Raw genomic sequence first — 16,564 nt, forward strand, 5'->3', positions numbered from 1 at the left:
AACACAGCACCAGCAGTTGCCATGATCTGGACGCTTGGCTGTTATAAAATGGTGGAAAAGCCGCTTCCATTTTCCTCATCCCTCAAACAAGTTCACTAGCAACCATCACTGGACACCAATTGTCTTCCCTGACCAATAACCTCAGCGGGATCTGAACCAAACTTTCTTCCCATCCTTCAGTCCTTTCAGATTTGCCTGCACACCCCTTCCCTCTTCCCAACATTAATGGAGTTTGTCATCAGCTCAGAGTGACCTTGGTGTGCACAATAACTCTTGCCTCTCTAAGCAAGAATTTGGAAAACTTTTATTAGACATATCTGTCTGGCTGAGATTTGTGATCACGTACAATGCACAGTACAGCATGTGATCTGGAGAAATATTATCACCTGCTAACAACAGCACAAATTTCTTTCTTCCCTGTCCTTCATTAGCCTCAGAAGCTGGCCTTGCCAGCAGCAGTAATGCAGGTTGAGACAACAAAGCACAATAATGATGGGCCACATCATGTTTCATATTAATCATCCCATCTGGTAGTAAACTGTTGGTTATAAATTGTATTTTGATAAACCTCCTGTCCTTTCTTTAAATGCCAGCTCCAATGTTTAATGTTGCACCTAATCCCAAGATAATGTCCTCACTAGGCTCAGCAACAAATCAAAAAGGCCTTCAAAAGGCTGGTGCAAGGCCCCTTTCCCTACACATCCCAACCTGAAACTATCCAATTGCACTGCCTTCTTAACAGCTCAGCTCCAAAAGCTGGGCTGCCAGAACCAGCAGCTGTTCAGTTACAAAGGGTCCTACAAAGGACCCCCAGGACTTCTCCGGTCAAGGGCAGGGAGCAAGGCAAGAGCAAGAGCTGCCTTTAGTGACGTGGCCCTGGCCAAGACGGATAAGCTCCTTCCTCAAAGGCAGCACCTTGGGCTGCAGCTAGCACAGGTGTTACTCACTCCCAAAAGCCAAAAGGGAAAGATGGGTATAAACTGTAACCCAGGAGCAGCCTACTGCCTTTGGTAGCTCTTTCACAAGAAAGCATTGCTACTGCAAGGACAGGGAATAAACTAGCAGAATGGTCCCTACTCTCAGGTGCCAGCCACAGCCCCCTGTGCAACAGCTTCAATGTGTTGTCTCCCTAGTCCTGATCCACTTCACAGCAAACTCAACCACTCAGTGCACGTTTCTACAGGAGAAAGGATACCAGGAGAGTGGGAAAGGGCCTCCTCGCCCCCTCATAGCTATACAACAAAAAACTGCATGGTTCTGCCTTTTATTCAGTCTGTGGTAGCGACTGCGTGTCCCAGCTAAGGTCCAGCCCTCCCCAGCCTTACAAGCGCTTTGCAAGATGTGGTCACTGCTGCAGAGCGCACCCTGTTACACACCCAGGCACAGCAGCAGGAGGCAAAACACAAGTGTGCAGCACGGGAGTCACACAGCAGAGCACCAAAAGAGGCAGGAACCATCTGTCTCCTGATCCTCCTCGATCGCTAAGCAAGGACTCCCGTGCCTGTGGAGCCCAAACATCAGGATGCGAAGATGAAGGCAAGGAAACTTTCTTCAGTGACTTGTTAGAGAGCCTGGAACCAGCTGCCTCTGTTTTATGCTCTGCAGTTGAGTGCAACACAGGAAAAGTGTGCTTACATACGTGTATAACAGCTTTCCAGAAGTGCTGTAGTATTACAGTGCTCTGCCAGGCAACATAACAGGGTAATAATCTGCAAAACATCTCAACATTCGAAAGACAGAAGGATTTCTTCTGCCTAGGACCGAAATGATCAGCTGCAATCTTCATCCTAAAATACTGCATTCTTCTTTTTCCTTCTTTTATTTTTTGTTTCTTCTTAATTCAGTGACATTTAACTAGCAGAACAGCTGTTAACAAAGGTCTAAGAAAGGTGGAATTCCATTTTCTATATCAAGAAAAATGTTTGGAGGAGATTATAATTGGAAAAAAATACATACTTAGCAAAACATATTTTAAAATGCAGAAAATGAGGTTATTTTTGTTTGTTTGCTTGTTTTTTAAGGTAGCAAAAGAACCATCACAGTTCATTGAAAGACCCCTAACTCCAGGAACAAAGATATGAAATTATTCTGCAACTACATGCATAGGAAAATATGGCAAGATAAACTCCAGCCTCATTGGGGCTTAGTGGTGTTCAGGTGGTGGGGAAGGGCAAGCAGCAGGAGGTGTGAGAACAGCAGAGATTTATCTGCCTTCTCTGTGGTTCCCTCTCAGCACATGGCCTCCTGCCACTTGTGGCAGAAGGGATAAAATAAGAAGAGATAAGAGGCGGCGCCCTTTCATAAGTAGCACAGGGAGGAGACCCTCCATCATCCCACCCCACTCATGCCCATCACCTCCCTACCCCTACCAAACTACAGGAAAACACTAAAATTACCAAGCTCAGTGGCAACATACTGGGGAATATCACAGGAGCAGCAACAGCACCTCTGCCTGCTGTGGCACAGACCATTTGCCATGGTCTTTCCAAAGAGCAGGTCCAAATCTCATCTGTGACAACTACAAGATTGCAGGGGGCTTCAGGTGGCACCAGGTCAGGCCTGAGACGACTACAGTTTCCCCTTATTTTACTCGGAATGGCCTAACACCACGCTGAGCAATGACAGAATTTGCACGTGAGATTTAATGTGCAGATGTATGCAAGCTCACGGAGCAGGTCTTCAGGAGCAGTGGAGAACTCCTTCCTCTTTTCACTGAGTCCTAGGCACTAGAGACAGATATGAACCCCCGTGGCACCACTGCAAGTTACAAAGTAAAATTGCTTAAAGCAGACCAGGTTTTGGACTTGTTCTAACACCACTAGTAGCAGATGGTGCATGCTATTATTAAATCTTGATTTCCAGCTTATAATAGTAATTATATGAAAACGTCTGCCCCTGGACAACAAATCACTATCTTTATTTTGGGCAAATGCAGGAGAAATCTTGCAGTTAAATAACTTTCCTATTTTGACAACAAATTAAAAAAAAAAAAAAAACTAACATAGTTCTCCTAATTGGAAAGATACAGAAAATAGGATATGGACTTACTAGTTAAAGGTCAATGCCCATTTACCCACCTCTCTCAAAACTGACAATATTCTCGTGACAACCATAAAAGCTGCTTTGAATTTTAGTTCCCTAGAAAGTAAATATAAGGAATCCCAAAGCTGTAACCACAAGTGCCACAACTCTTAACACTGATGTCATATTCAGCTTAATGTGTACTGCAGAAGTCAGTATGCTAAAGCTTCCAAATCATCTCATCTATGGTATATGAGAAGAAAACAGTCATTACCTCTCACCCCATAGCTCCAGGGCACGTACCACAATGCCTTCGCTTGATGCAGTATTAACAGCAGGACGTGTTTTATTCCAAAGCATTTAGCGTAGGGCACTGCTAGGCTGTTGGGACCATTTATGTGATCTGTTACAGCTAAATATCTCACGCTACTGTATATTTTGTTCTTTGGTTTGCAACTGTTCCTTCCAATTACAACTACAAAACAAACGTTCCCTTTCTTTAGGCACCAGTTTACATTTGTTTGTGCCAATGTGGTTTTGTATCAATTAGCCAGGGTAAATGGGCTGCCTTTCATACCTTTTCCTGGTATTTTAGATGCAAGGGGACAGTATAATTAATGTATGTCAGACACAGCCCCTCTTGATGCATTGATTTCTTAATATTTAGGAAACACTTGGGGAGAACAAGATAACCCCTGACTGTCAGGGGTCCCCATAAAATCAATAGGCCTGAATTTCCAGAAACTGCTGATGATTTTGAATGCTGAGAAGGGGGTTAAGATGGAGTCTGATTTTCTGAAGCAAAGGAAATCTCTTATTAACTGTAACACCCTAGCATACTTCAAAGGGAGCTTACAGGAATGCCAAGTTGGATACCGAAAAGACACTCAGAATGAGCGGCAACTAGGAAAAACCCTTCCAGTCCCTGGTCTCGAGCTGCATGAAGGGGGATGAGAACACTCTTCCCAAGCCAGGAGCAGGCACACCTCTGAGGCGCTCGGATCGCTGCAGCGGCACCAGCGTGCTTCCCGGCTCCCTCACAGCCAGGCGATGCTACAGTGATTATCTTTTCACTGCAGACGATTTGCATTTCACTAAACCACTTCTATTTAACGTTGAACTTCCAAAAGAAAAATGTTCTAGGACTATATACCTTGACTATTTCCTTGTAAGGTTTAATTTGTCCATCTCTTACATAATGTCCTGAAAGAAAAGCTCAGGATACGTGGTTATTTTCTTAACCCTGGAGCTCTACCCAGGAGTATGCAACTAAAACAAGGGAAGACTGATATTTGTGCCAAGTTAGTTAAAGTGATCCTCATTTAGCAAATAATAAACCTCCAAACACACACACCTCACAAACACAAAGCACAGAAAGAAGACAGGACGTGAGCATGTCAGGCAACATTGCTGAATATTATGTTTAGCTTTGCACAAGTGACAAAGCATTTTTCACAATGCGCAAAGGATCAAAACCAAAACTTGTTACCCAGAACTGTTCACTCCAACCCACCACACAATGTACAGGAGAATAACTCCAGCTTTGAAGAAAAAAAATCCCCTTTCTCTTATTTGCTGAGTGATGCTGATGCTCTTTGGAAAGATGACGGCACTTTGGCTGGCAGAATGTGTTAATATGAGATGATAGAGAGAGAAAAGGCTGACAGAAAAAGGAAATATCTGTGCCATGTAGCCTGCATGCTGCAAATCTCATATTTGAAACCGATACAAACAGCAAAACGTTACACCTCTCTCTTTAGAATCAAGAGCTCAGAAAATAATCCTCTTTAGCGTTCACTTAAAAATACTGCCCTGTGTAGGCACCCAGACAGTATAGTGAGCTGGCCAATGAAACAGAGAGATGTACAGTAGAGAAGAAAAAGTAAAGACCGATCTCAAACAATACCATACACACATAGCCTGCCACTACCACCTGCCAAAGTACAAATCTACCAGCAGTTCAGCTTCCGCTGCCTGCAACTGGTGAATGATTTTTCCACTAGAAACTTTACTTTTTAGGTTTCTGACATGATATTCTCCTATAGAAGGAAAACCATTAGAGGAGGATACCCAATTGCTGCCAGCCAGAACACAACACGCCTTCAGCAAGACCTTTGATTTTCACAGGCATGCACTGAAGTTGCTCTTCACAACAAAGAACAGGCCGTCTGTTGCGTAACTAACCTTAGGCAGCGTTAGATTAAGTCATGCCTTCTCACAGATCAACTGACCTTAAATAACGTCCCCAGTATATTCAAAGCCAATAGGTTTCTCTCTTAGAGCTCAACTGACAGGTCTTCTCCTTCCAGCTATTTCTTCAGCAAGGCACACAAAGAAGGTTTCAAGAGAAATCTCATGCTTGGTCTTCCAAGAGCAGCTTTCCAGGCCAAAAATGAAGCACAAGATCTCAGCTCCACATTCACATCTCCCTTTGAAGGCTTCTTCGAGGCTTCATCACAACAGAGCAAGTAACAGCCTTTGCAGGGCTGAAGGGGGATTGAACCGGATAATAACCAGAAAACCCAGTATACCTTGGGAAATTTTGCTGCAATTCTGTCCCTGAGTCAGGCCAGAATCAAAACAGCCAGCCATGCAGATGAAACACTGCTTTGTATTCTGGACAAGGCAAAACAAAGGTCTGGTGATGCAGAGCTCTTGCTTGTCATGCAAGGGTCAGTAGCAAAGGCAAATTCCACCAAGGCATTTCCGTTCTGTTGCCCAATCCATTACCGAGAGTGGGTACAGCAGCATCTTTCATTTCTCATCCAAAAACACAATTTAACATAGCTGTGCAGTATCACCCAGCTGCCACACTCCACTCCAGAGGTGGAACCATCAATTCTCGTACAGAGCTACGGGCATAAAATACTGTACAAGACTGTACTGCTGTTGCACAGACGGTAGAGACTGGTCATTTCTACCACAGCAACATAAAAAGGCAAATGAGCACACACTGTTTCTCCAGTCCCCATGCTGGCTGTGAGATGGCTTAGAAGCTCTGCAGCAACCTGAGAGAAGGAAACACTGTGGGAAGAGACAGAGACAGCATGAAAGCAAACAAGTCTCTGCACCATTCCTGGAATGTTGTTTCTTTGTCCAAGCAGATGTCTGTGCGTTCCCCGTTGGTGGGAGCAATGTTTTAGAAGTGACATGCTCTGCAAAGCAGAGCCATAATCCTTTGGGATGACGAGTATCAAAAACCAATAAACTCACAGTGAAGGCACGGACACCAAAAACGGGGCTACTTTCTGACGCTACGTAAGTCATACGGTCTCCACTTGAGCACCAGTTTCCTTACTGACAAATCAGGGCCAAAAGAACTTCCCACTGTGCTACGTGTTGCTCTACTCATTCAACTGAAGCTCGAGGAGAGTTTTGATACAAGGGCAGATGTAACACACAAATCCAGCAACCCATTGAACCACTCAGAGCCAAGAGCAGGACAGGAGCCCTGCCTCAGCTGCTGCAATTGGCCAAACCATGATTCATTCATAAGGCTCTGCCCTACTAAAGAGCCAAATTATTTTCTATGTAAGCCATCATTCGCTCTCAGCATAAGCATAAAAACCCAGATTTGTGAGGGCTGTTCATTCCAGACTAGCTCCACGACCACTGAGGAGCTTTCTAGTAACACTCACCCTGACTGCTAAGCAAAGGGCTTGCAGAGCCAAGTTACTGGAATCTATTCCTCCCGCATTAGTCAGCATATATGAATACATCCTCTGGCTTCATTAAACTTTAATTGGAGCACATGTGAATAGGTTTTACTGGCTCCTTAAAGAGAGTCTGAGTACAAGGTGTTCTAATGAAAAGCTAGAAAGTAATATCCTTTCTAGCTTTTCTTTTATTTCTGATTTTTTAAGCATCCATTGTCAATTTCTTCAGGTCAGTTAACATTTCTGGGCTGCTGCAAAGGACCATGAAAAACAGCCACAAAGTGCAAATAAAGCACTTTGGAGGGAAAGCAGACACAGACCATTAACCCTGCATTTCTCGTTATTATCCAGATAAAAATTATATGCAAAATCCCAGAGCAGCTGTTGCATTAGCTAGTTGATTAGTAGTGCTAAACACAATGAACAATTGCTTTGCTGCTGTGTGTCATGCATGTTTGGGTTGGATTGTCTGAAGTTTCATTATTTTAAGTGCGCTTAGATATTCAGAAATCATTGCAGAATAGAATCGTAGGGAAAATCCTGCTTGTAAAAGTTGAGATTTCCTTAGTAATCACCTTCTCTGGTACTCAAACACATACTTTTTTTGTTCATACATTTTTCTTTACTGTAAAGAAACTCTGGGCGTACTTTATTGCCTGCCTGGAACAGTTTTTTGTTCATACATTCTTCTTTATTGTAGAGAAACTCTGCACGTACTTTATTGCCTGCCTGGAACAGGACAGCCATCTCCAGAACTTCTTCACTGCTAAAACCTGGGCACTATGACCAGACTCACAACTTTGATAAAATTCACACAGTGCAGCCTGAATTGACTTACAGCAGTCTACACCAGCTGCAATTCTACTAGTAAAGCAATTCCACTGCCTTCCCTCTCTTGTGCATTTTGGTCAGCAAGAGGCACAGCTGGGGATAGGAGCTCAGTGCATGACCATATGAGAAACAAAAGGCAGCTATGTTGTGCTGTACTGCCCTGTTTGCTAAGTGAGTTAAAAATGAAACTGCAGCAATTCAAAACCACAACAAAGAATTTACTGGACTACTCCTGCACACTTGCTCAGAAATGTATATTATGTACAGTGATGCATTCTGGCAATCTAGGACTTTGACACATTTTCTATGGCAATGTCCTAATATTAGAAAAATTTGCTCGTAAGTTAAAAATGTTACAGAAATGGCAAAGGATCATAAGTTACCAGCTGAGTCAGAAGTCGATCTGCTACTTGACTTTTATACTTTTTTTTTTAATGCAGGCACATCACACAGAGTGTTTTTTAAACAGTTTGCTTCTGTCATTACTTGTGAAGGAAAATGTGCCATCGTAGCACATGTATGCTCTTGTATGTTACCTAGAAAAGTCATTCAAAATGGCAGAAATTGATTTGCAAGGAAGGAAAGGACACAGATCCACTCTCATACACCACAGCCACAAGGGTTGCAAGTTGTTTGCCAGTAATGGCAGCCCCTCTGTTTGCAAGCTCTATATGGCAGGAGGCTGCTTCTTGCTCATACATGCATACGGAGTCGTCAATAATAGGTCCAGAGACCATGATAGGATTATATCTGGTAGTACAGTAGCATAAATACTAAGGATCTTGTGTGATACAGTCTTCAGCATTATAGCATTTCATTTTCACTTTGTCCTTTCAAACTATTGGTAAATAATTAGCAGACGGTATAAGCAAGTAACAGAACTCTTGTCACAGGGGTCAGCTATGGAGAAATGCTATAAATGAGTATGTCATAGTAATAAGCAACTTGTTCACCTGTTGGATGCTGCAGAAATTAAATCATCTAGTTCTCATAAATTAACCCCTGACACCCAGAACCTTACTAGAAAGTATATTCCTCTTCTTTTACTGATGACCATAACTTTTCCTACTTTGGCAGTCTGTAATGAAGAAACCATGAACCACAACCTGCCTGCCAGGCTCCTGCCTGCTCGGCAGAGCTCAGGAAACATGCGTGGGACAGTTAAATGACTAAGTGAAGGGGACAGGACATGGAAGGGTGCTACATGCCGTGCTCCAGCATCTCAGATGGACCTGCGAGACTTGCCGGCTACAGCAACAAAACACGATTTGAGGAAGAGGAACACAAGAACATTGGAGAAAAGGGGACCCATCTTTCCACATCTCCTGTTCAACTTCTTGTCCTTCCTGCTGCTCTTCATGGCCTGCAGGACGAGTGCACATCCTCAACACAGCTCAGCCTACAGAGCTGCTCCAGGTGGAGATGCAGGGCCAAGCAACATACACTGCAGTCTCAGCTAGCTCAGTCTCCAAGCCCTTTGAGCTATCCCAGCTTGCTGCAGGATCTCACACAGCCTTGCCTCCCAGCAGGGCTAGATTCACTCAGGCAACAATGCAACTTTCAGCTTCCAGTTCTGCATCTATCAAGTTTTTTAATAGCTTGGGCATCCTCTACTTGCTTGCAAAAGTGGCACAAGCAACTTTGTTCAACAGCCAGGAGATGGAGGTGTCTTCGGTCTTCAGTGCTGGACTCTCATCAGCTTTCTCTGACTGCCCGTCCCATCAGCAAAGCTCAAGGAGTTGCGTTCTTCTGTATACGCGGCCCAGAAGGCCAGCTTTCCAGGCCAGCTTTCTTGCAGAAATGGCCTAGGAGATTTACCTACACATAATGTGAAGTAAAAAGCAGGCAATGAATCAGGAAATCCTCCTGTCAAATGTCATGCTGCAAGGTGCAGCAGAACACAGCTCCAGTATCAGAGGTCTCAGCGTTCCTTAAAACACTAAAGACGTGCAACATCACAACATTTCAGCCAGAAACGCATAGCTCCTTGAAGAGTAACATGCAGAAACCTGCTAAAACGATAAGAAAAGGGGAAAGGATGATTCTTAATAGAAAAACAGATGATTAAAAAGCTATTCAACCCAAAGCAGCACACTTGGGAAAGTAAATTGTCAATGTCTTGCAATTGTTAACAGCATATCCCTCAGAAACACGCCGATCCTGGCTCATCGGCAGCTCTGCCTAGAAATAGAACCTTAAAAATCCCTTTTCTAACAACAACTTCAGAATGCTTACATTTGTTTCAGTGAGTTTGTTTTGGTTTTGAATACAGTAATATACAAGCAATGAATTTTTTGATTTTTTTCAAAGTACAGCTCCCATAAGCTAAAAACTAAATGGAAATGCTTTGTTTCCTGGGGTATGTAACTGGAACATGTTCCTAGCACCTAATAAAACAATGTTTGGTTGATACTAACCATTAAAATATGTGTTTCAAGTCATGTAATGTTCCCTGTGAAATTTGCCTTTTTGCTCCATGAAAAAAGGGCACTGAAAGGAATCCTGCAGCCATAAGGATCTCACTTATTTCATGGAAGTATCATTTTAAAAGCCCCACAACATGATCAAAGCACTGTTGAGAACAGATGTTCCGAGCTTTACAAATTCCAGCATAAGTATTTTTATGACATTTATCACTGCTAAATTCTTTCAGCCAAATTTTTCCCTACAAGAAGCATGCATGCACTTTCCTCCTTGAGGAATACATGTTCACACATCGCCTGGACTCCAACCGTTGACCCTCTCATCCTTGAATACCTCCACTGTCCATCACAAGGGAGTGCTGTACAATGTCCCCGACAACTCCCACAACAGCTAGGCTCGAGCAGCACCTGTCCTGCAGAAGAGGACATAGCTTTCCTTGTTTTTCAAGGAGAACTCAGTGGGACTGCCCACGCGGCTGCCTGCCCTTCGGCCACTCAGAGAGCCTAGCTGAACTTCACGCTGGTTTTGCGTTGCCAAAGAGTCAGATCCACCAAAAACATCTTTCTGTAAACGGAGCCAAAAAGATTGTAGGGCTTAACTACTGTAGCGCTTGGACTCCAGGAGAGAGGCTGATAGATCACAGGGACCCTCTCCCAAGCTGCCCAGAAACCTCAATGCTCCGCTGCCTCGACACGACTGCAATCCTCGCCTCCAGCACCCTCCATAAGACTGCTGCTTGTTCTCCACTGCACCCGTCCTCTTTCCTTGAGATCCCCACCAGACCACCACAGTGATGACTAGCTCTAAGCATCCTCATCTAATTTTGCAGCTAGCCCTGCCGGGGGCTATACAAGAGACCTCCAAGGTCCCTTCCTGCCTAAGCTCTTTTAAGATTATAGGTCTCATTCTTAGGTGGGAGCCATATGGAAATGCCCTCACTTCAGTGCCCCAAGAAAGCACCTTCCTTGATCCCCCAGCTCCTCCTATGGAGGGGGGAGCCCTTTGCATATACACAGCATCTAGAACAACGTTCCCTCGGCCACATAAGTCTATCCACGACAGTTATCTATCTACTCGCCTAGATGCGAGCAGGAGTTGTGAAGGTAGCTAACATGGTGGGCACTACTAAAGCAAGACGAGCAGAGCTGAACAAGCGATGCTGGACACATGCAGGCCTCTTCAGTGCAACCTGCTTATTCTCAAGAGAGCAGCAGTGAGTCACCATTTCTAGTGATGACCGCAGAGGCAGAGAGCGTGTATTTCAATTGCAATTCAAATCACAGCCAAAAATCCACTGAGAGTGAAGTTCCCCAGAAGTTTAGCTCTCCACAGAAGGTTTCTGTGTATATGATCATCTTCCCAGGAACATCACCAAGTTCTCTGGTTGATGAAAAAGTCTAAACACTATGCAGTACTGGGCAGTTTCGTGAGAGTGAGCTATATACCAATACAATATTCACGACTACCCAAGAGTCTGAAACATACAATTTATCTCTGAACAATAATATGTATTTTTGTACCCCCAAAAAAGGGGATCTGAAACAGGGGATCTGAACCAGCTCCTCCGAAATGTCACATATTCGCAGAAGAGGGTGTTTGCAAACAGGACCCCACAGCACATCACTTCTCTAATATGTGCCCAGTTTAGTTTCACCTGTTTCCATGTGCTCCCTTCCCAATTCCTACAACTTGCTTGCACATCCTGTTTCACTATGAACATGAGCTTCTGCCCCAGGGCAAGACTACCTTCACTTCTCCCTCATGGCGATGAGTTTAGAGAACAGCCAGATTGGGAGCAAAGACTAAATAGACAAGTTTACTCCTCCAGGGTTTAGCCCTGCAGGCTGAGAGTCTGAATCAAGGTGCTATGTGTTGCCAGAGCCTTTCTCACACAACTGTGGCAGTTCTTCCTCACATGCTTTGGGCATCACTGACACGGCCAACAGTGGCAGGTCCATCTCCTCCATCGAGAATATGGAATAGCGATCTCTAAAAGAGAAGCACAAGGTAAAGGAGGTCTACCAAAACAAGGGAGGAAGAGGCAAAGGATGCTCACAACCCGGGGATGCTGGAGGTGAACAGAGGCCAGAGAGAGATCTGAGGAGGGACAAGGACAGTCAAAGGCAACAATTCAGAGGAGTCAGGTAGAAACTGAAAGTTGGGGAGGAGCCCACTACAGCAAGGAGGAGACTGAAAACACCCTACATGAGCTAAAGCATCTGAGACAGAAAGTGGTGGCATGTTTCACTGAAAGTAAATATCACTTTTTTTGTTTTTTTTTAAATCAGCTGTCACCTCAGAGGACTGCAAGAGACTTAGGTCTGCATTTACTTTACCTAACCTAGAGTATCTAGTTCAAACTTGAGGTGAGATGAATTGCCCTCTGGAGGAGGCTCTTTCTCCATTGACACTCTGTCACACGGGGACAAGGCCTCTGACTTAGGCAATGCATGATGAATTCAAGGCTTAGAAGATAATAGTTTTATATGAGCTTTCTGGTATGTATCTCCCCAACTCCTCAACTTGCATAGCACCAGTGGAAGGCACAGAGACGCAGCCTTAGCAGCTGGTAGCTTGCAGGCACCAACAGTGCACAGCACCCACTAGCAATCACAGCAACTGCCTTTCCTCTTGCCAAATGTGCACATTTCCTGGATGGACCTTTTACTGTGAGGACTTCTTGTGTTGTTTAAACCTCATTTAATTCTTTATCTATGAAGTAAAATTTCATATTTTAAATGTACACAGTAAATTCCTTCCCCCAATGCCTTTCATGGAAAATCAAAGTCTTTAGTGAAAAAGACTTGAGGGAAAAAAAAAAAAATCCTGCCGCATGGGCACCAATGACTTTCTCTGTGTGTGTGCGTACGGATGCTTGCGCATGAACACATGTGCATTCACATCACAGTTAGGGCAAAGGACTGTTTCCCGCTATGTCCTCAAAGGGAGGGCAGAAAGGGGCAGAGTCTGCCATCCTGTCACACAGCCAAGCCATGCTCCTCTACCTCAACCTCAAGGACAACCAGAACTGACAGCAAAGCCCTTCTGTGTCTTTCTGTGGGTCCCTCCTATACCCGCCTCGCCTCCAAGGCACATCCCTGCAGCATGCTGCTGTGACGCCTCTGAGCCCCGAGCTGGCTGTGAACCAGCAGGGACAGCTGCAACACTGCAGGCACACTGGAGCTACCTTTGGGACCTTGCACTCCTCTATTGACACCAGCATACTTTTAGGCTGCCAGAATGAATGGCTGCCCTGCCAATCACACCAGTCCTTGAGGATGCAGAGGTCTGTGCTTTGCAAACTGATAACAAGCCCAAAAGCTTCCAAAATCAGGAACCATAAATACCGCCCCGCCTTGGAAACAGCATCAGCTATACCCCAACTGCATGGGTATACTTTCGTTCATTTGAACGGGTGACCGAACAGAGCGTCTCAGGCAGCCAGCAGACGCTCGAGTGCTTTGGGAGATGGGACCTCACAAGGTCCTGTCTCCAAATGCACCTACAGGCTGACACCACCACCAGAACCACCACCACAACCAACCTCCGTGTCTGAGGTAACGGCGTCTTTAGTAAGAGAGAAGGGAAGGAAGGCTTCCTCTGAGCTGCGGGAGCCTGGAACATAGTGAGGAGATTTAAAATGGGGACTCAAGATTACAGGATGAGTTATTAATATTTTGTTATTAATACTATTACCCCGCTCCAGACCTTAGTTTGTTTTGTTATCTCATCTTCCCTTCCCAAGCAAAACTGCTGCATGTTTTTAAGAAACAGAAAAAAGCCATGACCAGGTTTTCAGGCCTTCCAATTCAGCCATAGAAAAAGAAAAAAAAAATCCTACAACATTTCCCTTTTGTTTTCCTAAATAAAAATAATGTATAGCCCTAACTTGATAATAAATATGCTCAGAAGCTGTCCTTAAGTAAAAGCTTTTGATAACAAATTGCCTGTGCTAACTGCTATTTTACTGTTGAATTTTTTATTGTTGCTTAAGCACTGCAATTATGCTAATAAGCCTGAGAGGATGGTACACTAAAGCATTGAATGTGACAGATATAATACTCAATAAAATGTTAATCTTACCTGAAAATTGGAATCAAACAGCCTTATTAGTATTTATGGATATGGCATCTTCAACATGTTTCTTAAGAGGAATATATATACTCAATAGAGAGTTTTGACTATACCCTGCTATTTCTCATGCTTTCACATGGCTTAATTCAAGGTGACTATTACCCCCTGCTGCTAATGTACAGTCCCTTTTGGAATAAGGAAAAAAGGGTGCCGGTATGTGAGCCACGTGAAACCCCCACAGCCCGGAAGCCTTTTCCCCTCAGCACCTGAAGGGCCACAGCTCTCCCCGGAGCCAGGACACGCTGCCGACTACACCAGCAGGGACTCGGGGCAGACGCAGGGCTCAGAGGGTGCAGCGCAGAGCCAAGGCACAACTCCGCCAGCCAAGCACGCAGTCCCTCCATGGACTATTTTTCCAGTATTTCTAGTTTTATGTGCAAGGCAAGTAAATCCATCAAAACGTTAAGTTATTACCATTTACAGGTGCTGAGGAAACGGCCTTTGGTTTTTAAGATGGGAAAAAATTTTAAACTTTTTTTTTTAATTGATTCTGATAGGGAAATGAGACCCATCTGTGTCACTGCAAGTTACAGTGTTAGAAAGTTGGACTCAGAATTGCTGGGTTGTAATAGGAGTTTTGTCGCTAAGATGTGCCACGACTTTCTGCAAGTCACATTGAGGTTGTGCACTGCTATTTTACCACCCAGCCCTAGTCTACCTTCTCAATTAATAGCATAAATTTTTCAGGGGATAATCAGCCTTTCACAACACGCACTTCTTTTGCCTAACATAAGGGTATGATGGTCTTGGATCCAACCTCTGGGCCCCCCTGTTACACAAAGGCGCTGCAAGCTTTGTCAACCCTTTCCAGCAGGTAAAAGTGAGCGGTCTTCAACACCTTCACTTTCTCATCTTTGAAACGAGGAAAAAATAACCACATAATATCCACATCCTTGTGAGGTAACTGTATTTATGTTCATGACCAGGCTCTATAAACAGACCATTCTTACACAGCGCACTGGTGTGGTTTTCAGACACTGCAAGTGAATGCTTAAACAGCAGGCTACTGGCTTACAACTTGAGGACTTGTGCTGCTTTCACCCACAGAAGTTAATTCTACTGACAGAACCACAGAAACGTTGACAGTACAGCATTACATTTGCTGACAGACAAACAAGATTTTTGTTGCTGAACTCTGCAAGCCCCCTTTGTGGAAAACATCAGGTTGGAGTCATCTAGGAACTGTTTCGATGCGCATTCACAATGGGGAAAACCCAGTCAGCTGCCCACCAAAATCTGGGATTCTCAGATTGCTCAAAGATTCATAATGAGCCACCCACACAGTGCTACTCACAACACACCAGGATGTACTGGGACTTTCTTAAGCAATGCTTATAGTGCGTGTTCTCTTGCACTCAGAGTAAGACTTCTGTTCTTAAGCGTGTACAAGGAAACAGGACTGCTTTGCAGCAGACAGATCTTAGACCAGCTCCACAATACCTCCTTTGAGGGTATAATCAGAGAGCACAGCATTAAAAAAAAAAAAATCAGTTACAAAATCATTCAGATAAAACTATAGAATTGACCTGAGCTAGCATCTCTTGAGACCTGGGGGACAGACCTGAGAGCTCATCTGCCCGACATCAGCCCAAGTATGAGGTCCCAGATTTCACATTTTTGGACCCAGCTAGGAAGTTAACCAGCAACGTACCTGTAAAGGGCTTTGAGATCATAAGGCAAGTTTTCCCATAAAGTGGCAGGACTCATCTCTGCCACACTGAGTGAGCCTTGTCATTATTTTCAACCCTATAGTGAAAATCTAAATTGAAGTCTGGCATATTGCTTTCTTTTGCTAAACAGCAACGTTTGAATGTTAACTCCAGCCCTGACAGGCATATTTATGGAGTATTCTTTGCAAATAATCTTACCCTGACCAGTCCAAAAGGTCAGGATCATAAAAAAAAAATAATAACAACAATAAAAAAGAATAAGGTTGTAAAACCATCAGTGCCACTGGTACAACCCCTCAACTTATTAACCGTCCTTGCAAGAAGGTGAACTACAAGGTCTTAGATTTATTTGATTGATTGAGATCAAAAGATCAGGGGGCACACAGTAAATTGTATCCTGCCATGAATGTATTTTGCTTTCAAGATTTGAACAGATAGTTGCAGGAATTTTAAAGCTTAAGACGAGAAAAAAAACATGTACAAAGGTGACTTCAGAAAGGCATCCCCTTATTTCTCTCTTGACATCATCTGCATTTCTTAGAGCTATTTGAGAGTTTCTTCCATGTTCCTCTACCCCCGGGACACAATAGCTTATCTCTGCTAAACAGAAGATGATACTAAACAGTAACACACCAGTATTACTCCAGGGGAGACACCAGTATTTGCTGATGTTAAAGATGAAAGGCAAATATTAAAGAAATCAAATAGTTCCCAACAAAGTCCAACAAGCGTTAAAGTATTTCCCACTGACTTGATCTTAATTTTAGGTGTCCTAAGACAAAGGGCATGCATTTGACTTTCCTCCTTACCCATACAAGGAAGATGAAA

General features: G+C 43.9%; 1 protein-coding gene across 22 annotated transcripts in view; it reads right to left on the reverse strand.

The window, feature by feature from the left end:
* LPP (LIM domain containing preferred translocation partner in lipoma) overlaps window positions 1-16,564 on the reverse strand; it is a 356,455-nt gene that overhangs the window by 257,135 nt on the left and 82,756 nt on the right. The gene's annotated exons all lie outside the window — the stretch shown is intronic.

The sequence above is a fragment of the Struthio camelus genome, chromosome 9 (assembly GCF_040807025.1).
Source record: "Struthio camelus isolate bStrCam1 chromosome 9, bStrCam1.hap1, whole genome shotgun sequence".
Classification (NCBI taxonomy): domain Eukaryota; kingdom Metazoa; phylum Chordata; class Aves; order Struthioniformes; family Struthionidae; genus Struthio; species Struthio camelus.